The sequence below is a fragment of the Salmo salar genome, chromosome ssa12, assembly GCF_905237065.1.
Source record: "Salmo salar chromosome ssa12, Ssal_v3.1, whole genome shotgun sequence".
NCBI lineage: Eukaryota > Metazoa > Chordata > Actinopteri > Salmoniformes > Salmonidae > Salmo > Salmo salar.
The window spans coordinates 49,186,521-49,209,988 of record NC_059453.1 but is presented as its reverse complement, the minus strand read 5'-3'; the positions used below and the strand labels follow the sequence as shown (position 1 = coordinate 49,209,988).

General features: G+C 40.6%; 1 non-coding gene across 1 annotated transcript; it reads right to left on the bottom strand.

The window, feature by feature from the left end:
- Positions 1–5,668: 5,668 nt before the first annotated feature.
- On the bottom strand, positions 5,669–5,744 carry trnav-uac (transfer RNA valine (anticodon UAC)). Its single transcript has one exon. It is a non-coding gene; the product is annotated as a tRNA-Val (tRNA).
- Positions 5,745–23,468: the final 17,724 nt, after the last annotated feature.

Below are 23,468 nucleotides of genomic sequence, written 5' to 3'. Positions count from 1 at the left end.
TTTGTCATCCAAAGGGTCCCAGCTATAACATGTAGTGTCGTTTTGTTAGATAAAAACCTACTTTATATATCTGTTTAGTTGGCGCCATCGATTTGAGTAATCTACTCGTTCAATTTGCAGAGAAAGGAATCTGAAAATCTACCCCTAAACTTTGTTCCAACAAGTCAAGTTTGTATTTACTCCTCAGATACCCTAAAATGTAATCAAACTATAATGTTTATTTCGGAAAGAAGTATGCTCAATAGGAAACCAATTTTAGCCGGTGCGTAATGTCTAATTTTCAATATGGCCTTTCTCTTGCTTTTCTATGAGGATGGTCTCTCAAAAGAAAACATTTATAGTTGGTTTTTCTTAGGATTTTTTTCTACCATATCTATTGTGTTATATTCTCCTACATTATTTAAACATTTATACAAACTTCAAAGTGTTTTCTTTCCAATGGTACCAATTATATGCATATCCTGTCTTCAGGGCCTAAGCTACAGGCAGTTTGCTTTGGGCACATCATTCAGACAGGAAGTGGAGAAAAAAGGGTCTTGCCATAATATGGACTTGGTCTTTTACAAAATAGGGCTATATTCTGTATACCAACCCTATCTTGTCACAACACAACTGATTGGCTCAAACACATTAAGAAGGAAAGAAATTCCACAAAGTAACTTTTAACAAGGACACCTGTTAATTGAAATGCATTCCAGGTGACTACCTAATGAATCTGGTTGAGGGAATGCCAAGCATGTGCAAAGCTGTCATCAAGGCAAAGGGTGTCTATTTTGAAAAATCTCAAATATAAAATATATTTAGATTTTTTTAACCCTTTTTTCACAATCTACCCTGCTTTTCTCTGCAGCTGTCTTGAACTTGTTTTAGAACACACCCTGTCGTGTGTGTGTGTGTGTGTGTGTGTGTGTGTGTGTGTGTGTGTGTGTGTGTGTGTGTGTGTGTGTGTGAGAGACAGTCAAGTGTGTGTAAACATTAGTCCTGCAGGCTCTTTGTTACCAGAGTCCCTCTGTGGTCTCCACAGCTGCAGACGGGTCGGCTCCAAACACACACACATGCAGACAGACACACACAGGTGAGGGACGGTGGCTCCTTTACTCAGACCAAACCCATGTTAGGCAACCATTGTGGCCTTCTAGAAGGCTTTAGTGCAGTTCAGTTGTGTTCAGTTCAATTCAATACAATACAATAATTCTCAATGTAGCTATTCACAACTTTTTACTTCACAATTTGAATGGCCCTATTGAACAGTAATATGTGACACTTTATAAAAGGGTGACAATAGCAGGCCCCTTACTGTCACGGTTGTCGTAGAAATGAGCGGACCAACGTGCAGCGTGTGTGTCGTTCCACATTTTATTTATACTGTGAAACTATGCAATACATAAATAAACTGAATGACAAAACAACAAACTGTGACACAGAGGTGAAACATACACTGACTCAAAGATAATCTCCCACAAACCCAGGTGGGACAAACACCAACTTAAATATGACCTCCAATTAGAGACAACGATGACCAGCTGCCTCTAATTGGAGATCATCTCAAACAAAGCCCAACATAGAAATACAAAAACTAGAACAAACCAACATAGAAATACAAAACTAGAACATAACAACATAGAAAAACTAAACTAAAAAACCCCCCTGTCACGCCCTGACCTACTCTACCATCGAAAATAACAGCTTACCATGGTCAGAACGTGACACTTACCCTGCTTTGCAAGACAGGCTACATCATTGTAGGCTGCAGCACAACTATGATTAGGATCATTAATGGGCATTTATAATTACCTTTATATAATAATTTTAATTTTTTTAAATTATTCAACCTTTATTTAACTAGGCAAGTCAGTTAAGAACACATTCTTATTTGTGACTGATTACTCCTACTAACTCAAAATTACAAAGATAAATTGATGAAGTTTAATTAAACGCTAAATTGATTACATTTAAGGGATGAGTCTAAAATTGTCTAAACGCATAGTCTTGAGTTACACTTCTTTGTCATTGTTAATTACCATGTCTTCTTTAACATTCCTGAGGATTTCTAAATGTTTCATATTTTCATTGATTACACACAATTCTGTAATTCATTTAAGCATATTAAGCACCAGCTGTCAGAGCAGCTCACAGATTACGGCACCTATACATAGCCCATCTATAACTTTGGCCCGAACAACTACCTCTTCCCCTACTATATTTATTTATTAATTTATTTTGCTCTTGTGAACCCCATTATTTCTATTTCTACTTTGCACTTTCTTCCACTGCAAATCTACCATTCCAGTGTTTTACTTGCTATATTGTATTTACTTCGCCACCTTGGCCTTTTTTTTGCCTTTACCTCCCTTATCTCACCTAATTTGCTCACGTTGTAACTCTGTGTAACTCTATGTTGTTGTATGTGTCAAACTGCTTGCTTTATCTTGGCCAGGTCACAATTGTAAATGAGAACTTGTTCTCAACTTGCCTACCTGGTTAAATAACCTCTCTAGTCAACAGCCAGTGGAATCCCGTGGCGCGATATTCAAATACCTTAGAAATGCTATTACTTCAATTTCTCAAACATATGACTATTTTACACCATTTTAAAGACAAGACTCTCGTTAATCTAGCCACACTGTCCGATTTCAAAAAGGCTTTACAACGAAAGCAAAACATTAGATTATGTCAGCAGAGTACCCAGCAAGAAATAATCAGACACCCATTTTTCAAGCTAGCATATAATGTCACAAAAACCAAAACCACAGCTAAATGCAGCACTAACCTTTGATGATCTTCATCAGATGACACTCCTAGGACATTATGTTATACAATACATGCATGTTTTGTTCAATCAAGTTCATATTTATATCAAAACCCAGCTTTTTACATTAGCATGTGACTAGCATGTGACTAGCATTCCCACCTAACAATTTACTAAATTACTCACGATAAACGTTCACAAAAAACATAACAATTATTTAAAGAATTATAGATACAGAACTCCTTTTCGGTGAAAGCACATTTTGCAATATTCTGAGTAGATAGCCCGGCCATCACAGGCTAGCTATTTTGACACCCACCAAGTTTGGTACTCAGATTTACTATAAGAAAAATTGGATTACCTTTGCTGTTCTTCGTCAGAATGCACTCCCAGGACTTCTACTTCAATAACAAATATTGGTTTGGTTCCAAATAATCCATAGTTATATCCAAATAGCGGCGTTTTGTTCGTGCGTTCAAGACACTATCTGAAGGGTAAAGAAGGGTGACGCGCCCGGCGCGTTTCGTGACAAAAAATGTCAAAATATTCCATTACCGTACTTCGAAGCATGTCAAACGCTGTTTAAAATCAATTTTTATGCGATTTTTCTCGTAAAAAAGCGATAATATTTCGACCGGGAGTCGTTGTTTTCGTTCAAAGACTGAAAATGTAAACATGGAGTCGTCTGATGCACGCGCGCTCCAGTCTCATTGTTCTCAGATCGACCACTTACCAAATGCGCTACTGTTTTTCAGCCATGGCCTGCAAAGTCATCATTCAACGTTCTGGCGCCTTCAGAGAGCCTATGGGAGCATTAGAAAATGTCACGTTACAGCAGAGATCCCCTGTTTTGGATAGAGATGATCAAGAAGGCCAAGAAATGGTCAGAGAGGGCGCTTCCTGTTTGGAATCTTCTCAGGTTTTGGCCTGCCAAATGAGTTCTGTTATACTCACAGACACCATTCAAACAGTTTTAGAAACTTTAGGGTGTTTTCTATCCAAATCAAACAATTATATGCATATTCTAGTTACTGGGCAGGAGTAGTAACCAGATTAAATCGGGTACGTTTTTTATCCGGCCGTGCAAATACTGCCCCCTATCCCCAACAGGAAAAAGGTGAAATAAATAAAATAAATAAATATTGCTGGATTGCCATTTATAAAGAGACATATTTACAGTAATAAAATAATGTCCCATTTCGCAGGCCCTTTAATCCAAAGTGATGTACAGTACAGTGAGTGCAAAATGTTTTATGTTGTCCCGATGGGAATCAAACTCCCAACCTTAGCAGTGCTAGCACCATGCTTTTACCATGCTCTTACCATCTCAGACAGAATCCGGTCAATTTCTAAAGAAATACAGGTATACAATATGCATTGAGTGGGTGTCAAAACCTTTAGAATATGCTACCTAGTGTTACAGTGGTATGAGTCTTCAAGAGTAGTGCTTTGCATGTGCTGGTGTATGGCAGTATAGGGGTATGGGTGTGCCTTGTATGTTTATACAATGTTTGTTCAGTATGTCAGTGTGTGCGTGTCTGAGTTTACCCACGCCAGGCTGATCCGTGTGTGTGTCTGTTTGGTGTGTGCGTGTAGTTGTGTGATTTCAATATATCATTTACGTTGTGGCAGGATGTGTGTGTGTACAACGTTTGTTTACTGAATTTGTATTTCTGTGTCTGCAGGCTACCTGGCAGTATGAGGTTGTCTGGTGTTTAGTTTAGTGTGTGTGTGTGTGTGTGTGTGTGTGTGTGTGTGTGTGTGTGTGTGTGTGTGTGTGTGTGTGTGTGTGTGTGTGTGTGTGTGTGTGTATTCAGTGTGCATCTGGCAGTGGGTGTGTTCAATGTTTAGTTTGGATGGGTCAGGCTGACTGGGCTCCCTATCTCCTGGACACAAACAATTGTGTTATTGATGTTTGAGGCCCCCGCCATGGTGGCCAGTAAATCTTGTTCATGTTTGTTGCGTCTGGACTGGACTGTTGCTACACTGAGGCTCTGGGTCCAGCCAAAATATCTACTGCATGCATCCCAAACCACAAACCACAGAGGAAGGGGAGTTGAGAGGTTGTAGATTGAGGGTGCGTGTGAGAGATAGAGAAGGAGAGAGGTATGGTGGCTGGGGTGGAAGAGTGAGAGTAAAGGTGAGAGAGTTGTTTCTGGGGCCAATAAAGCCTCTTGAATTGAAATTGAGAGTGGTCAATGTGGGTGTGACAGAAATATTAAGATAAGGATATAGAGTGGGACTGTTGAACAAGGAGAGAGAAACATGGAAACAAAGAGAGCAAGCAGAGGGGAAAAAGAAGAAAGTTGCATGCAGAACAGAGAGGGCGAGAGAGACTTGAGAAAATAGAGAGAGAGAGAGATTTTCACACCCTTCACATCTCTCGGTCAGGGATTAGCAGCTCCTCTCTGTTTTTAGAGGTGATAAATCACCAGGAGATTAGCAACTCCTTCCCATACTGCACTCCCTTCCTCAACAGCTGGCCTGGCAGGCCCTGTACACAGCCCACAACATACTACAATGGGGAGAAGGGACGGAGAGGAAGAGGGGGATAGAGGTGGAAAAGATGGAGATAGTGGGAAAAAGAGGGAGTGAGAGAGGCGAGGGCAGAGAGAGAGTCAGCCTGATACACCAACCACTAGATACACTGGGAAAAAGAGAGGGAGAGGCCCTGTCCAGACAACCCCTAGTATGGAGTGATTTCAGTGCCAACAGAGATTGTTTTTGAAATCTATCATTTCAAATTTGTATTTGGAAAATGAATTAGAATTTTATATTTTTGAATTTGTAATGCAGAAATTGAATCCATAAATGAACTTGTATTTCACATTTACATTTAAGTCATTTAGCAGACACTCTTATCCAGAGCAACTTACAGTTGTGAATGAATACATTTCAATTTTTTTTTTTTTTTCATACTGGTCCCCCATGGGAATCGAACCCACAACCCTGGCATTGTAAACACCATGCTCTACCAACTGAGCCACACGGAACCTGCACGATTTGACGATTTGAAACTGAATTGAATGAATATTGCATTCAGTTTTACAATTACATTTCAATTTAATTGACTATTCCAATTCAAAATGTATATATTCAGGTTCAATATGGTAGATATTGCATTCATTGTATGTGTGTCAAGTTTACAAAACCTAATTTCAAGTTAATCAAAGTTTCATACATTCAACCTTTCAGATGCATCCATATTCAGTTTTCAAATTCAGTTCTCTAAATTCAGATTCAAAACCAGAAACAACATCCTTGTACTTTCCCAGCCAGGAAAGGTACAGTAAAGCAGAACAAAGTCAATCAAACTGTCTCTGTGGTAAACAGAAACCTCTGGTCGTTTCACAAGCCAATGTGGCATGCTACATTTATTTTCGACCTATGAATTTGGCCCCCCAAGTTTTCAGAGCAAGTTATTATTATTATTTTATTGTTATTGTTGGACATAAAAGACTGTAAAAACACCAGGAAATCAACTCGAAGTCATTTAAATTGTTTATTTGTGTTCCCAAGTATTCTCACGCATAATAGAGAGACGCATGATCATATACAAATGTAAGCAAGGTTTGAACAGATTATGTTTTAGTCAAATATTATATCTGTTTTGGGCTTCTTGGGGTCAATTTGCAGTCTATGGATGATTTGTAATTGTGTTCTAATATTATTTTAATCGGCCCGTGGCTGAATATATAGTAGTTGATGATCCCTGCCGATGGCAATTGTGCACAATTATCCAGGCAGCCAGACATACTAAGTGTGGGGGATGGTGAGAGAAAGAGCGAGAGGGTGGATAGCGGAAGAGCAACAGTAGTGACAAATGTCTGATCTGCAGATGTCTAGAATACTTGTAGTGACTCAGTAGAACTTGTATAGGAGTGTTATTGTCTATGATTTCCCCAGTAAACAAAAACTCAATTTACTCATAAATCAATGTAATAAGATGATATATAAATGAACAAATATTCAGTTTTCATTTCAGTTACGCCTGTTTTTGGATGTTCTGTATCCACAAATATAATTATTGTAACATTATCCTTTATTTAGTGTTTGCACGTGCACGTGTGTGTGTGCATTTGTGTGTGTGTGAGTGTGTGTATCTGTGCGGGGGCATGTGTGCCGTGTGAGATTGACAATAAAGCTACAGTATTCTTCTATTCCATTTTACCCCAGGAGTTCCTGAGTCATCTTCTGTCTGATATTGAATTAGTAATAAGATAAACAGTCTCAGCACATCTTCAGATTGTTTGTATTTGGCCCGTCTGGGAGTAATGCTAACAGCATTTGTTGGGTGTGAGAAGGCTGTGAGAAGCACTGAGGCTGCTGCCCTTTAAACCCTTCACACCTGTTGCCCTCTACATGAACTAAAAACATGACTGTCTCTCACTAAGGTCTGTGTTTGGGCCCTGACTTTCCCATGGCTTAACAGCAGAGACATTGTGAAATATTTTCACATGCTGCTTTCCCAAACACCATTGTGTTCCCAGCTTTGCTTATTCAGCCCCAGTGCAGCTAGCAAGCATGTGCCTTCTTAGCTAGCAAGCTGAGGTCCTCTTAGCCAACTTCTTGGGTGTTCTGTTCAGAGTTTGCCTCAGCTCAATGACTGCACTGACTGTCCAAAGATTTTCATGTCATTGTGTAAGGCTGGTTAATCCGTTTTTTATATGACCACGTTTCCCAAAAACTATTAAATATCTACTCTGAATTAAGATTCACAGATCACTGCAGAAAGAAAGAGCCGAGAGAGGTGACATTAACTGGAGAGAGAGAAGAGAGAAAGGGAGAGAGAGTGGGTCCAGATGGTTTTCACACTCTTGCGTTGATCACCAGATGACAGAAAGAGAAAGAAAACAGTTATGAGCTGAACATAACAGTATGCCAGTAGCAGGTGACCTATGAATTCCCAAGAACTTGTTCTTAAGTGACTTGCCTAGTTAAATAAAGGTTAAATAAAAAATAAATAATAAACAAAATTGTTAGCAGCAAAAACACTAGCTAATTTGTAGGTCTAAACTTCACTTGTTACTTCTGTGAACTTTCATTATCCTCCCTCCTAATGAGGGACAGAAATTTGAATATTTCTTAAAGATATGTGGGGTTTTGGTAACAGAATGACAAGACACTAGGCAATATTTTCTTAAACTTGAATGTTGATATTAGTTGACAGGGGTCTTTACTTCAACATGATAGTGTTTTGTATTGCTAATATTTTAAGACTTTTTCTGGTAGATGTTTTCTAAGACCCCTTTTCCATCTGTTTGACCAGAAATCAAAGCTTTTGCTTAGTCCTAATGTTTTGGTTGAAAAAAGTATGGGAAAAAGTATATATGCCTAAATAAATAAAAATATATAGACTCTGCTTTCATTTAACAGGAAATGTTATATTCTTCTTTGAACTTCACGTTACTGCTCATGGGCCTTTTTACATGGAAATGCCCATATCTATCTCATGTTGTATTTTTCACATCCATGTTAAAGTGTCAAAGGAGTTTAGGCTAAGGAAATATGACCCATTGATTCAACTCGGCATGTGGCATTGATTTTATAAGGCTGTGCTCATTTGGAGTTGTATGGCCCGTCCGCATTTAGGAAAACACACTAGTTCGGAGGGTTATAGGGACATGACATGCAGGTGCACAAACACAGACACAGTTTCACACTAAGAATCATGTGTGGGTGTGTGTAGCGTGTGTGTGTTAGAGGGTGTGTGTGTGACTTCACAGTCCACTTTGTTCATTGAGGTGTTGTTTTATCTGTTTCTTAAAACTGAGTTTATTGCTTGCCAGAGTTACCTGAGGTGGAAGAGAATTCCATGTCATCATTGCTCTATACAGTACTGTATGTCTCCCGGCCTCTCTTCTGGACTTTGGGACTGTAAAGAGACCACTGGTTGCATGTCATGTGGGGTACGCATGGGTTTTTGAACAGAGAATTTGGTACTTTCAGCACATCAATACTTCTTACAAAGACCAGCAGTCAATCTGTCCTCCACTCTGAACTAGGAGAGACTGACATTCATGATATTGACATTGGCCCTCCATGTACATTCAAGGGCCAGACGTGCTGCTCTGTTCTGGACCAGCTGCAGCTTTTCTAGATCATTTTTTTGCAGCACCCAACCATACAACTGGGCAATAGTCAAAATCCGACAAAACCAGAGCTTGCAGCAAAACGGAGAACACCATCGTGTTCGTGAGAGTCTCAAAGTTTCATAGAGGGGTCATATAGGTTAAATGACCATATCGATGAAGATTCACTGACGCCCTGATGATGCACGTTTTGTCTACAAGGCCATGACTATGGTTATGGACAATGTCGTGAAGAATGTGGAAATGATTGTGCCTATTACAAATGTTCACTATTTCAGTGATGGCTGTGCTGGACAGTACAAGAATTGTAAAAAAATTTAAATAATGAATTTGTGCCACAATGAGAGTGATTTTGGAGTAAAGTGCCTCTGGTCTTTCTATGTGATGGAAAATCACCATATGATGGGATAGGAGGAACAATAAAATGTCTTACAGCAAGAGCAATCGAATTATTACTGCAAGACAAGTGTATGAATTTTGCACAGAGGAAATCAAAGTATATTTCATAGAACAGGACACAGAACCTTTGTGCATTGAACTCAGTGAAAGATATGGGAACACAAGAACTCTGCCAGGAACCACAGCATCCATCACTTTGTTCCACTCTCCAAAAGCCTCATAGGTGCAAAGAGTTTCCAGTGACACAGATTATGCCATTAAGTTTGACTTGGTCCTTGGAAAACCCATAGATGAGTATACAGTGGTGAATGTGGGAGCATCTGATTTTCTAGTTTGCTGCTATGATGAGGAGTACTGGATTGGAATTGCAGTTGCTGTGGATGATAAAAACATGGATGCAAAGGTGAAATTCATGCTTTCAAGTTATTCAGCAAGGTCATTTTCTTGGCCAAACAGTTATGTACCAAAAACAAGCATCATCTGCACCTGGTCGTCAATATAATTTGAGATGTAGCGACATCACTGCACTAGAAGAAATAAAGTGAAATAATTCAATGAAAAATTAGTAGTCTTCAATGCTGTTTTCATATGATTTTATTTTAGATGTATTCATACAAAGAAATTGTTGTAACTAACGCTTAAATCTACATATATAAATAATTATAATCTGAAGGTTACATTTTAAAATGACATTGGGGGAGGAATTCAAACTTAACCTCATGGCAGGAACAGCACCATCTAGTGGTCAGAATCTGATAATATCAGGTTGTATGATGGGCCATAAACCTAACGACTTCAATGACTAATTTCTCTGAACAGGAGAAAAAAAAACAGATTTACAGGAAATACATTACAAAGGATGAAGAAGCAATACTCCAAGCCACAGCTCCATACTACTTGTCAGACATAGAGAACTGATACTGGGACTTTGGTGTGGGGTGTGGGAGATCTGTGGGTGGTTTTGGGCCATTTCTTTGTATTCCTCATGTCTAACTCATTGTTAGAAAAGTTTGGTCCAAATCAGATGTTAGGTACTATACTTATTGAATATTATATGAATTCTATCAAATAAAATGGCCAATTTGGCGCAATCAATTAGCTTAATTTCTCAGAGATCAAATAACATTTCAACAATAATGTTTCAGGAATACTTATCTTATCTGTTTCTAACTACAGAAATGATTTCAGAACAATCTGAGAGGATGTGTGTTATGGCTTGCTGAAATGACATGGAATGACTCAAAACTTCACCTCTCCCACATTAACTTCACAAAATTATAATACTTTTCTTTTATTTATTAGGTATTTTTATGCATGAATATGATGGCTAAAAGCTTGTTGCCATCTAGTGCCTAAGTTTGCCAACTTTGCCAATGAAATAGTCATTAAAATAATTGGCAATGTCAAAAGATGGAGTTGAATTATTCTTTCTGCCAATAATTTAATTTAAAGTAATCCAAAGCTTTTTTTCCATCATACTTTCTATAATTATCTTAATTTCATAATACAATATCTTATTTTTGTTCAGTTTAGTCACATCATTTCTCAATTTACAATATGTCTGCCAATCAGATGAGCTGACAGACTTATTTGCCACTTTTGCTTCATTTCTCATCAGTCCAAGGGGCCTTAACAGTTTTAACAGTCAGTTTCTTAATAGGTACATGCTTATTGATAACTGGAAGAAACAATTTCATAAATGCATCAAGTGCTGTGTCTGGACGCTCCTCATTACAAACATCAGGCTAACAAATCTTCAACATAGGAATCACTACAAAACCTTTTGTATGATCTCTTATACGCTACTGTAGGCCTAGCGTTTCGAACCATGGCTTTTATGGATATAGCCACTCAATCATGGTCACTAAATCCAATGGGTGTGGATACACCTTTTGAACAACGTTCAGCACCATTAGCAAATATATGATCAATACACTTGAATTATGTAGTTCCTGTACTGTTTGTTAACACTCTGGTAGGTTGATTAATAACTTGAGCCAGTTTACAGGCACTGGTTACAATAAGAAGCTTCCTCTTGAGTTGACAGCTTGATGAAAATCAGTCTATATTTAGGTCACGCAGAAAATAGACCTCTTGACATCACACACATTATCAAGCATTTGACACATATTACCCAGATACTGACTGCTAGCACTTGGTGGCCTATATCAGCACTGATACTCATGCCCATACAAAACTCCTCAGGGACCAAAAATAGATGGAATAGCGTGTCTCACAAAACCTACCCCTGCATTAACCTACTTTAACACACATACCCTATATAAAATACCCATAAAGAAATGTGCGAAATCTCTCTCTCTCTCTCTCTTCCCAGCTATAGGAACCAGTATTCCAGAATGGGGAAAGTTTGTAATGTATCTAGTCTTCTTCAGCCAGAGCATGCATGCATGGTCCATTAATCTCTGTGTCAGATCCACCAAACTCATGCAGATTTCAGACAATGCTGCAAATTGGAATGGTTGGCTCTACAGTTTTCTGAAAGATCATCTTAGAAAAATAGAAAAACCAAGAATTCCACCAAACATGGTTTGGGGTTTCAAATGACATGAATAAAGTATAATAATAATTTATTATCCTCAGCATATATAAACTCTTGTGGAATTAAATATGGGTGTGATATGATACTGTACTGTATGTTGACAATGGATGTCATGGATTACTTATTGAGTCCTCACATATGCAAACAAACTTAGCTAGCATTCTTCAGTCATTTGAACCAGGTACTACAGAGACAACTCTTGCAAGGAGATGCAGTGCCTTCGACCACTGCACCACTCGGGAGCCCATTATGACGGAAAATGATGTTATGTATGATGTGTAAGTATAACGTGATCTATCTCTGCCATGGCAGACCTGAGATTCGATCTAGCATCCCAAACAACACACTCCGAAGCACTGTCCATGTCATTGACCCATAAAATCCAAGGCATTTATTGGTCCATGATGACAACTTAAAGTCTCAGGAAAGCCATGTCTCTGTGCAATGCTAACTTTGCCACGCGCCATATGCATGTGACATTTCTAAACAATGCATTATTTTATACTTCCTGTCATATAGGCTGAGCTCCCTGCCTGTGCCATTAAACCCCTACAACTCATCCAGAACGCCGCAGCCCGTCTGGTGTTCAACCTTCCCAAGTTCTCTCACGTCACCCCGCTCCTCCGCTCTCTCCACTGGCTTCCAGTTGAAGCTCGCATCCGCTACAAGACCATGGTGATTGCCTACGGAGCTGTGAAGGGAACGGCACCTCCATACCTTCAGGCTCTGATCAGGCCCTACACCCAAACAAGGGCACTGCGTTCATCCACCTCTGGCCTGCTGGCCCCCCTACCTCTGAGGAAGCACAGTTCCCGCTCAGCCCAGTCAAAACTGTTCGCTGCTCTGGCACCCCAATGGTGGAACAAGCTCCCTCACGACGCCAGGACAGCGGAGTCAATCACCACCTTCCGGAGACACCTGAAACCCCACCTCTTTAAGGAATACCTAGGATAGGATAAAGTAATCCTTCTACCCCCCCCCTTAAAAGATTTAGATGCACTATTGTAAAGTGGTTGTTCCACTGGATATCATAAGGTGAATGCACCAATTTGTAAGTCGCTCTGGATAAGAGCGTCTGCTAAATGACTTAAATGTAAATGTAAATATAATTACTTTCAGATATATTGGCATTGGTGGTATTTCTAAATGATGCATTCTTCTATACTTCCTTTCATATACATTGGCACATACATTGGTCCATAATATCTCTAAGACATTGTAATAGTAAAGGATAAACCAGAGTTTAAACCAGAAAAAATTATGTCTCATTATAGAAACAGAAGGGGCCGCGCAGATAAACCAGAACAGATGGGATATCAGTGTTGAATAACTCTTAAAACCTGTTATGGCTAGATGTTCCGCTAGCGGAAGCCCTCGACAACATCCGGTGAAATTGCAAAGCGCCAAATTCAAATTAAATTACTATAAATATTAAACTTTCATGAAATCACAAGTGCAATACATCAAAATAAAGCTTAACTTGTTGTTAATCCAGCCGCCGTGTCAGATTTCAAAAAGGCTTTACGGCGAAAGCAAACAGCGCCCATCATACAAATGCATAACAAATAATTTTCAACCAGGGAGGTGTGACACGAAAGTCAGAAATAGCAATATAAAAAATGCCTTACCTTTGATGATCTTCTTCTGTTGGCACTCCAAAATGTCCCAGTTACATCACAAATTATCCTTTTGTTCGATAATGTTTCCCTCCGTCAAGTTGCATACAAAATGAATCCCAAACGTTACTAATAAACTTTTCCAAACAAGTCAAACAACATTTATAATCAAAACTTAGGTATCCTATTTCGCAAATAAACAATACAATTTAAGACGAAAAATCGTTATTGTCTTTACCGGAAATGAACAAAAATAACGTGCACTCATCCATGCGCATAGAAACACTACAAGCCAAAATGGGAGCCACCTAGAAAAACTACAATTTCTGGGTTCTTTTTCCAAAAACCAGCATGAAACTCTTTCTAAATCAAATCAAATCAAATTTATTTATATAGCCCTTCGTACATCAGCTGATATCTCAAAGTGCTGTACAGAAACCCAGCCTAAAACCCCAAACAGCAAGCAATGCATGTGAAAGAAGCATGGTAGCTAGGAAAACTCCCTAGGAAAAACTCCCTAGAAAGGCCAAAAACCTAGGAAGAAACCTAGAGAGGAACCAGGCTATGAGGGGTGGCCAGTCCTCTTCTGGCTGTGCAGGGTGGATATTATAACAGAACATGGTCAAGATGTTAAAATGTTCATAAATGACCAGCATGGTCAAATAATAATAATCATAGTAGTTGTCGAGGGTGCAACAAGCACGTCCGGTGAACAGGTCAGGGTTCCATAGCCGCAGGCAGAACAGTTGAAACTGGAGCAGCAGCACGGCCAGGTGGACTGGGGACAGCAAGGAGTCATCATGCCAGGTAGTCCTGAGGCATGGTCCTAGGGCTCAGGTCCTCCGAGAGAAAGACAGAAAGTGAGAAAGAGAGAATTAGAGAGAGCATATTTAAATTCACACAGGACACCGGATAAGACAAGAGAAATACTCCAGATGTAACAGACTGACCCTAGCCCCCGACACATAAACTACTGCAGCATAAATACTGGAGGCTGAGACAGGAGGGATCAGAAGACACTGTGGCCCCATCCGATGATACCCCGGACAGGGCCAAACAGGCAGGATATAACCCCACCCACTTTGCCAAAGCACAGCCCCCACACCACTAGAGGGATGTCTCCAACCACCAACTTACCGTCCTAAGACAAGGCCGAGTATAGCCCACAACGATCTCCGCCATGGCACAACCCAAGGGGGGGGCGCCAACCCAGACAGGAAGACCACGTCAGTGACTCAACCCACTCAAGTGACGCACCCCTCCCATGGACGGCATGGAAGAACACCAGTAAGCCAGTGACTCAGCCCCTGTAATAGGGTTAGAGGCAGAGAATCCCAGTGGAAAGAGGGGAACCGGCAAGGCAGAGACAGCAAGGGCGGTTCGTTGCTCCAGCCTTTCCGTTCACCTTCACACTCCTGGGCCAGACTATACTTAATCATAGGACCTACTGAAGAGATAAAGAATAATCAAACTTTATTTGTCACATGCGCCGATTACAACAAGGTAGACCTTACCGTGAAATGCTTACTTACAAGCCCTTAACCAACAGTGCAGTTCAAGAAGAGTTAAGCAAATAAACTAAAGTAAAAAATACAAAATAATAAAAAGTAACACAATACGAGGCTATATACAGGGGGTACCGAGTCAGGGGGGTACAGGTTAGTTGAAGTAATTTGTACATGTGGTAGGGGTGAAGTGACTATGCATAGATAATAAACAGCGAGTAGCAGCAGAGTACAAAACAAATGGGGGGTTCAATGTAATAGTCCGGTTGCCATTTGATTAATTGTCTTATGGCTAGAAGCTGTTAGGGAGCCTTTTGGTCCTAGACTTGGAGCTCCAGCACCGCTTGCCAAGAAGTAGGAGAGAAAACAGTCTATGACTTGGGTGACTGGAGTCTCAGACAATTTTATGGTCTTTCCTCTGACACCGGATGAGCGATGGCCGAACAGCATAGGCAAGATGCAGTAGATGGCATAGAGTACAGTATATACATATTGTTTTTATTTTACCTTTATTTAACTAGGCAAGTCAGTTAAGAACAAATTATTCTTTTCAATGACGGCCTAGAAACAATGGGTTAACTGCCTTGTTCAGGGGCAGAACAACAGATTTGTACCTTGTCAGCTGCGGGATTCAAACTTGCAACCTTTCGGTTACTAGCCCAATGCTCTAACCACTAGGCTACCCTGCCGCCCCAAATGCATATGAGATGAGTAATGTAGGGTATGTAAACATTATATAAAGTGGCATTGTTTAAAGTGACTAGTGATACATTTATTACATCCAATTTTTAATTATTAAAGTGGCTAGAGATTTGAGTCAGTAAGTTGGCAGCAGCCACTCAATGTTAGTGATGGATGTTTAACAGTCTGATGGCCTTGAGATAGAAGCTGTTTTTCAGTCTCTTGGTCCCAGCTTTGATGCACCTGTACTGACCTCGCCTTCTGGATGATTGCGGGGTGAACAGGCAGTGGCTCAGGTGGTTGTTGTCCTTGATGATCTTTTTGGCCTTCCTGTGACATTGGATGGTCTAGGTTCTGGATGGCAGGAAGCTTGGCCCCAGTGATGTACTGGGCTGTACGCACTACCCTCTGTAGTGCCTTTCAGTCATATTTGTGAAACATGATAGATTTATGGAATTAAAATTACAGACTGCGTATATTTGGGAAACTTTAACTTCATGGCATATCACTCAAGTCTGGTTTTTAGATAGTTGACAGCAGGGGCGTCACGCATGGCAAAAATCTGAGGGGGCACAAAGTAAGTGAGGATGGCTTGGGGGTGGGTCAGCTTTTTCCTGCAATCTAGAGTCATAATCATTCTGCTTAATTTCATGTTAAAAAAACATGTTTATTGTTCTACATATCTAAGCATACCTCTTGAGCTGTCTGTATCCCCTTCACTGGTTGTTATTTTTTTTTTTAAGAAACTAAATATGCTTCTTTACTAAAATCTGGGTAAAAGATTGAAAGGAATGTCTTATTCAGTACATTTAGTACTGAAAAGCATTGCTTGGTTTTCTAAACTCTACCAGTCTTGCCAGCAGGCATGCCAGCTACAGTAAGACAGCTAGACAAGCTAGCTACTCTAACTTAAGTGATAGTCTGAAATGGCTTCTTGGTAGCTAGTTATGATTAAGAGGTTGGAAGATTGGAAACCTATCTGGGCTAGCTAAAGCCAACTTCATAACATTTCTAGGTGGCTTGTAATATTACAGAGAAACAACAAATTGAACAAAAATATAGTATTATTCATATTTCTAATACAGGACAAATCTGAGGGGGCACGTGCCCCTGTGCCCCTTATGGGCATGACACTTCTGGTTGACAGTCTACTATACCAGACTGAACAATGAAGTTATCAGGAATCAAGGTAAGACCCAGATGCAGATCGTGTTGAAGTAACAATGTTTATTACAGCAACAGGGGCAAAGGTACAGGAATGCAGGCAGGCTCAGGTTAGGCAGAGGTCGGTAATCCAGAGGTGGGGCAAAGGTACAGGACAGCAGGCAGGCTCAGTGGTCAGGCGGGCAGGTACAGGGTCAGGTCAGGCAAGGGTCAAAAACCAGGAGGATGAGAAAAGAGACTGGGGAAAAGCAGGAGCTGAATACAAAAACACTGGTTGACTTCACAAACAAGATGAACTGGCAACAGACGAACAGAGGTATAAATACACAGGGATAATGGGGAAGATGGGCGACACCTGAAGGGGGTGGAGACAATCACAAAGACAGGTGAAACAGATCAGGGTCTGACAGAAGCACAGGCACGCAAAGGCAGGCAGGCAGGCGCACATACATAAATGCAGAATTCCAGGCTGTTTTACTCAACCCTCAGGAATGCACTCCTTAGTGTTTCCTAGTACGACCTTTATAACCTATAAGAAATACAGCGAATGACACACTAGCAGTCCAAACAAGACTCTTAATCCTGTAAGCCCCTCTTAAAAGAGGTATGCCCCATGTGAATACCTCACACAAAATCACATCTGGAGTGAGGACAGATAGTAGACGACGGTCTGCTCTACTGCCTGCTGTCTGTTAAGAGAGAGAATGTAAGTTGGTTTTCATTATGCACCAAACGGAAGATAACGGACTGAAACAATTGCATTGTCCGTTGCAAACTTTTTGCAGTAGAGTGCCCTAATAAATACGACCTAGAAAGTCTAAATCACCACTATGACACCCCAGGCCAAGAAGGATATGATGTCATAGTCTATATAGCTGCTGATCTCCAGACAGAGCTAACAAGACACTCTGCCTGGGAAAAGTGAACTGAGAAGGGGAAAACAGATAACATCAGAGGAAGAGGCAAAGCGACAGGGATAAATGGGCCCAAAATCTTTCTTCTCCAGCAGGTGGCGTTTTTACTTTTTGGTATGGAGGTCAATGGGTGTCGAATTTGGTAAACAAAAATGTAATGGCTTATTTGCTACATGTGGCTTATTTGATCGAATACACGTTCCGTAATGATTAGGTTGTTACAAGTGTGCTGATATAGGTAAGACGTGACATCCTGACAACTTTGAGAAAAACCACTTTCAATCAGCGTTGTGCCTGGTCGTCACTAGTTACCACAGCTACAACATCATAAACCCTGCCTATTTCTACGTCTCCTCTTAAAGAGCGACTGCCTTTAAAAAGCAACACATCCATTTGAAAATGGCCTATGTGGCATCGATATGAGTCAGAAACAATTATTCTACTATCAAAATTGACAAAGTGTAAATAGGATACTTTTGGTCATAAGGTCCATGCTTCAGAACGGGTAAATTAAGGTTGGGTTTTGATTTGACGATGTCTATTTGCCTGCCCACTAACATGGGGTGAACAGCTGCGGCGATTGATCTCTATCCAATAGCATAGATCCTGAGACAGACTTGCCCAGCAGTTCCGACTTTGTTTACATACAGTAAGCCAACATGTCGCGCATTTTTTTACTTGAGAAATACTGGACCAAACACCGTAGTTAGATGTAAAATTGCGCAACTAAAACAACCTCGGCAAAAACTTAAGAATGCTGTAATTAATTGACGTTATCTTATATTCATTCTGGAGATTTTGAGGAAGTGCCTCATGGGGGACAAACGTCATTAACCAAATGTGGAATCGGGCAGGAAACACGCCTCCAAGACTAAAATCCCGTTTTTCAGTGGCTCTTTAAAATGTGCTTTTAAACCTAACCTTAACCACAATGCTAACCTTATGCCTAACCCTGACCTTAAATTATGACCAAAAATTACTTTTTTAATGGATTTTTACGTTACAGCCAATTGTGACGTTGTGGCTGTGGTGACTAGTGGAAACCAGAGTGCCTGTTGTTCACACGTGTACAAAACATGAAGAACACCTTCCTAATATTGAGTTGCACATTCCTTTTTGCACTCAGAACAGCCTCAATTTGTCAGGTATTGACACCAAAAGGTGTCAAGCGTTCCACAGGGATGCTGGCCCATGTTGACTCCAATGCATCCCACAGTTGTGTCAAATTGGCTGGATGCCCCTTGGGTGGTGGACCATTCTTGATACACACGGGAAACTGTTGAGTGTGAAAAGCCCAACAGCATTGCAGTTCTTGACCCAAACTGGTGCGCCTGGCACCAACTACCATACCCCGTTCAAAGGTACTTAAATATTTTGTCTTGCCCATTCACCCTCTGAAAGGCACACACACACAATCCATGCCTCAATTGTCTCAAGGCTTAAAAATCCTTCTTTAACCCGTCTCCTCCCTTTCATCTACACCAGCTATTCCCCAGGGTTACGCCCAATGCCGTCGGGGGTACGTCAAATAAAAGTGTGATTCACATTTTCAAACAGTCCATTTTGATTTTCCAATGGGGCTATACATTTGGGTGATGTTTTTTTCCTCGGCTGAGTAGCCTCGTTTCACTACCAAAAATGAAATTAAACCATCTGGTGTTCAGCAGAATAACAACACAATGTCAAATACAGGTAGCCTAGTCAAATAATTAACATCCAATCACATTAACCGCTACTCTCTCGCGGGAAACCTTGCACAGACGTTTAGAAACGAAACATGCCCATTTGAAAAATAAGCCACGGGAGTTTTTTTGAGCGAGAATTAAGATGACTTTCAAATAGTAAGACATGTATAAAAGCAACAGATACCATTAATAAGAAGGGGCTAGAAGCGTCTTATATGGTGAGCAACCGAGTGGCTAGGACAGGCAAGCCCCGTACTATTGTGGAGGACTTAATTCTTCCTGCTGCCGTGGATATGGTTGAGACAATGCTGGGTGAAAAGACACCAAAAAATATACAGACAATATCTTCATCAAACAACACTTTCACGACGCATCAGTGACATGGTAGGAGATGTTTTGAAACAATTACTGCTTCGCATACAAGCTAGTGAATTATATGGGTTACAGCTGGATGAGTCAACAGACGTGGCGGGCCTGGCACAGCTCCTGGTATGTGTCAGTTACATTTATGAGGGGTCAATTAAGGAAGACATCCTCTTCTGCAAACCACTGGAAACCAGGACAACAGGAGAGGATATTTTTAAAGTTCTGGACAGCTTTCTGACATCAAATGGACTTTGGTGGTCAAGATGTGTTGGTATCTGTACGGATGGCGCAAAAGCCATGACAGGGAGACATAGTGGAGTGGTAACGCGTGAGCAAGCAGTACACTGCAGCATTCACCGATAGGCTCTTGCTGCCCAGGGAATGCCTGACAGCTTGAAAGATGTTTTGGACACTACAGTGAAAATGGTTAACTTTGGTAAAGCATGGCCCCTGAACTCTCATGTATTTTCTGCATTATGCAATGATATGGGCAGTGACCATGGAACGCTTTTACAACATACAGAAGTGTGCTGGTTGTCAAGGTGCAAAGCATTTATATGTTTTTTTGAATTGAGAGATGAGCTTAAAGTTTTCTTTACTGACCATTTTCACTTGTCTGACCGCTTGCATGATGAGTCTCTCACACGAATGGCATATCTGGGTGATGTTCTCGCCTGAATGATCTGAATGTAGGATTACAGGGACTCTCCTCAACTATATTCAATGTGCGGGATAAAATTGAGGCTATGATTAAGAAGTTGGATCTCTTCTCTGTCTGCATTAACAAGGGCAACACACAGGTCTTTCCATCATTGAATGATTTTTTGTGTGCAAATGAACTCAAGCTTACGGACAATGTCAAATGTGATATAGCGAAGCACCTGAGTGAGCTGGGAACCAATTACCTATGTGAGAGTGGATTCTCGGCCCTCACTAGCATGAAAATGAAATATAGGCACAGACTGTGTTTGGAAAATTATTTAAGACAGAGACTCTCTCCAATTCAACCCAACATTGCAGAGTTATGTGCATCCTTTCAAGCACACCCTTATCATTAACCTGTGGTGAGTTATTCAACATTTTTTATGAACAAATAAGATTTTATATGTAAGATGGCTAATTAAAGGGCAAAATTATAGATTATTATATAATCATTTGTGCCCTGGTCCTATAAGAGCTCTTTGTCACTTCCCACGAGCCGGATTGTGACAAAAACTCACACTCATTCTTATGTTTAATAAATGTATCGTGTGTGTGGCAGGCTTACAATGATGCGCTGACCCTGGTGCTAGAGGGGGTACGCAGCTGGAGGTTGAATGTTTTAAGGGTTACTGGACTATAAAACGTTTGGGAACCACTAAGAATGAGTGATTTGAAGTGGATTTAACAAGTGACATCAATAATGATCATAGATTTCACCTGAATTCCCCAGTCTATATCAAGGAAAAAGCAGGTGCCCTTAATGTTTTGTGCACTCAGTGTATCTGATAATATGACTTGACTATTCCCTGATGTCTATCCTTTCATCTCACCTCAAGTTTTATACACACACACACACACACACACACACACACACACACACACACACACACACACACACACACACTCACAGGGACTTTGAATTGCAATTGCAGGGTATGGAAGGGAGGGGGTTATTTGTTTAAAGTAAATCACTGCAGGAAAGGGATGGAATTGGGGAGTGAAGGGTGTTTGTGTGTGTGTCTCAACCTGGTGTTTGTGTGTGCTCTCCTAGCTACGTGTCATCATCTGTATCTGGCTACCAGTATCGCTGCATGCGTTTGTCTTTCTCTGTGTCTACATTACGTCTGATTCAGTGCTTGTGTTGTGTGTCTTCATGTGTGTTGATGTCTTGTATATTTCCATGTGTGTCTGTGTGTGAAATGACTGGCCCAGCTCTGCCTCATCCCTCGCCGGCATGACCGTGGGGGGGATTTGAGATGAATGTCAGCTGGTGTGGCCTCTTTGATCCTGCACAGCCTGACCAGACAAGCATCTTTCATATTGGGCGACAGCACCAGGAGGGATCGCCTCCTAGCCGATGAGTGAAACCAAAACAAGACACAGACAACTTTCCTACATGTGCACATTGACCAGATCCATATTGAGGCACATTCAGTGAGTTAGGAAGTGCAGTGTTGAGGAATGTTTCGGTACAGAAGTAGAATGAATGGAATGGAAAATGGTTCACTGCCAGAGGATCTGAATCTTTATGGTGAATATGTACTGTGTCTTGAGCATTCCATGATGGCTTTTCAATATGCCCCCTGGTCCTTTTACCCATGCAGAAAGCTGACAGAAAGAGAGAGAGGAGGAAAACGGAGAGAGAGAGAGAGAGTGAACTTGAGATGTTTTAGAACCAGAGAGAAAACCTTTTACCTTTTAAAAAAAGCGGAAGGGAAGAAAAAGAGGTGGGAGTCGGAGTACAGTACCTGCTGGTTCTGTCGCTGGCATCCTAATCCCCTCTGCCAAAACATCTGTCCATTTAAAGGCCCTCTCTCCCCGAGTGACACACATCTGTACACACATCTGTGGAAAACCCACAAGCAGGCTCTTGTACTTCTCGGAACCAAAGATAGAGAGAGACAGCACCTGCATATTTCTACATTCCACATATAAAGTAGTTTCACCTATACTGATAAAAATGTAAATGCAACAATTTCTAAGATTCTACTGGGTTAAAGTTCATTTAAGGAAATCAGTCAATTAAAATAAATTCATTAGGCCCTAATCTATGGATTTCACATGACCGGGAATACAAATATGCATCTGTTGGTATACCTTTAAAAAAACATAGTGGCGTAGATCAGAAAACCAGTAAGTATCTAGTGTGACCACCATTTGCCTCATGCAGTGCAACATCTCTTTCGCACTGAGTTGATTAGACTGTTGATTGTGGCCTGTAGAATGTTGTACCACACCTCTTCAATGGCTGTGTGAAGTTGCTGGATATTGGCGGGAACTACAAAATGCTGTCATGCACGTTGATCCAGAGCATTCCAAACATGCTCAATCAATGACATGTCTGGTGAGTATGCAGGCTATGGAAGAACTGGGACATTTTCAGCATGCAGGAATTGATGAATGGGGACTCTGTTCACAACATTGACATCAGCAAACTGCTCGCCATCACAACGCCAAACACGTGGCGTGTGGTTGTGAGGCCGGTTGGACGTACTGACAAATTCTCTAAAACGATGTTGGAAGCTGCTTATGGTAGAGAAATTAAAATTGAATTATCTGGAAACAGCTCTGGTGGACATTACTGCAGTTAGCATGCCAATTGCACACTCCCTCAAAACATTTTAGAGGGGCTTTTTATTGTCCCCAGCACAAGGTGCACCTGTGTAATGATTATGCTGTTTAAATAGCTTCTTGATATGCCACATCTTTCAGGTGGATGGATTATCTTGGCAAAGGAGAAATGCTCAATATCAGGGATGTAAACAAATGTGTGCACAACATTTTTGAGAAATACGCTTTTTCTGAATATTGGAACATTTCTGGGATATTTTATTTCAGCTCATGAAACATGGGACCAACACTTTACATGTTGTGTTTCTATTTTTGTTCAGTATACACTACCATTCAAAAGTCTGGGGTCACTTAGAAAAGCACTTTTTTTTGTCCATTAAAATAACATCTAATTGATAAAAAATACAGTGTAGACATTGTTAATGTTGTAAATGACTATTGTAGCTGGAAACGGCAGATTTTTT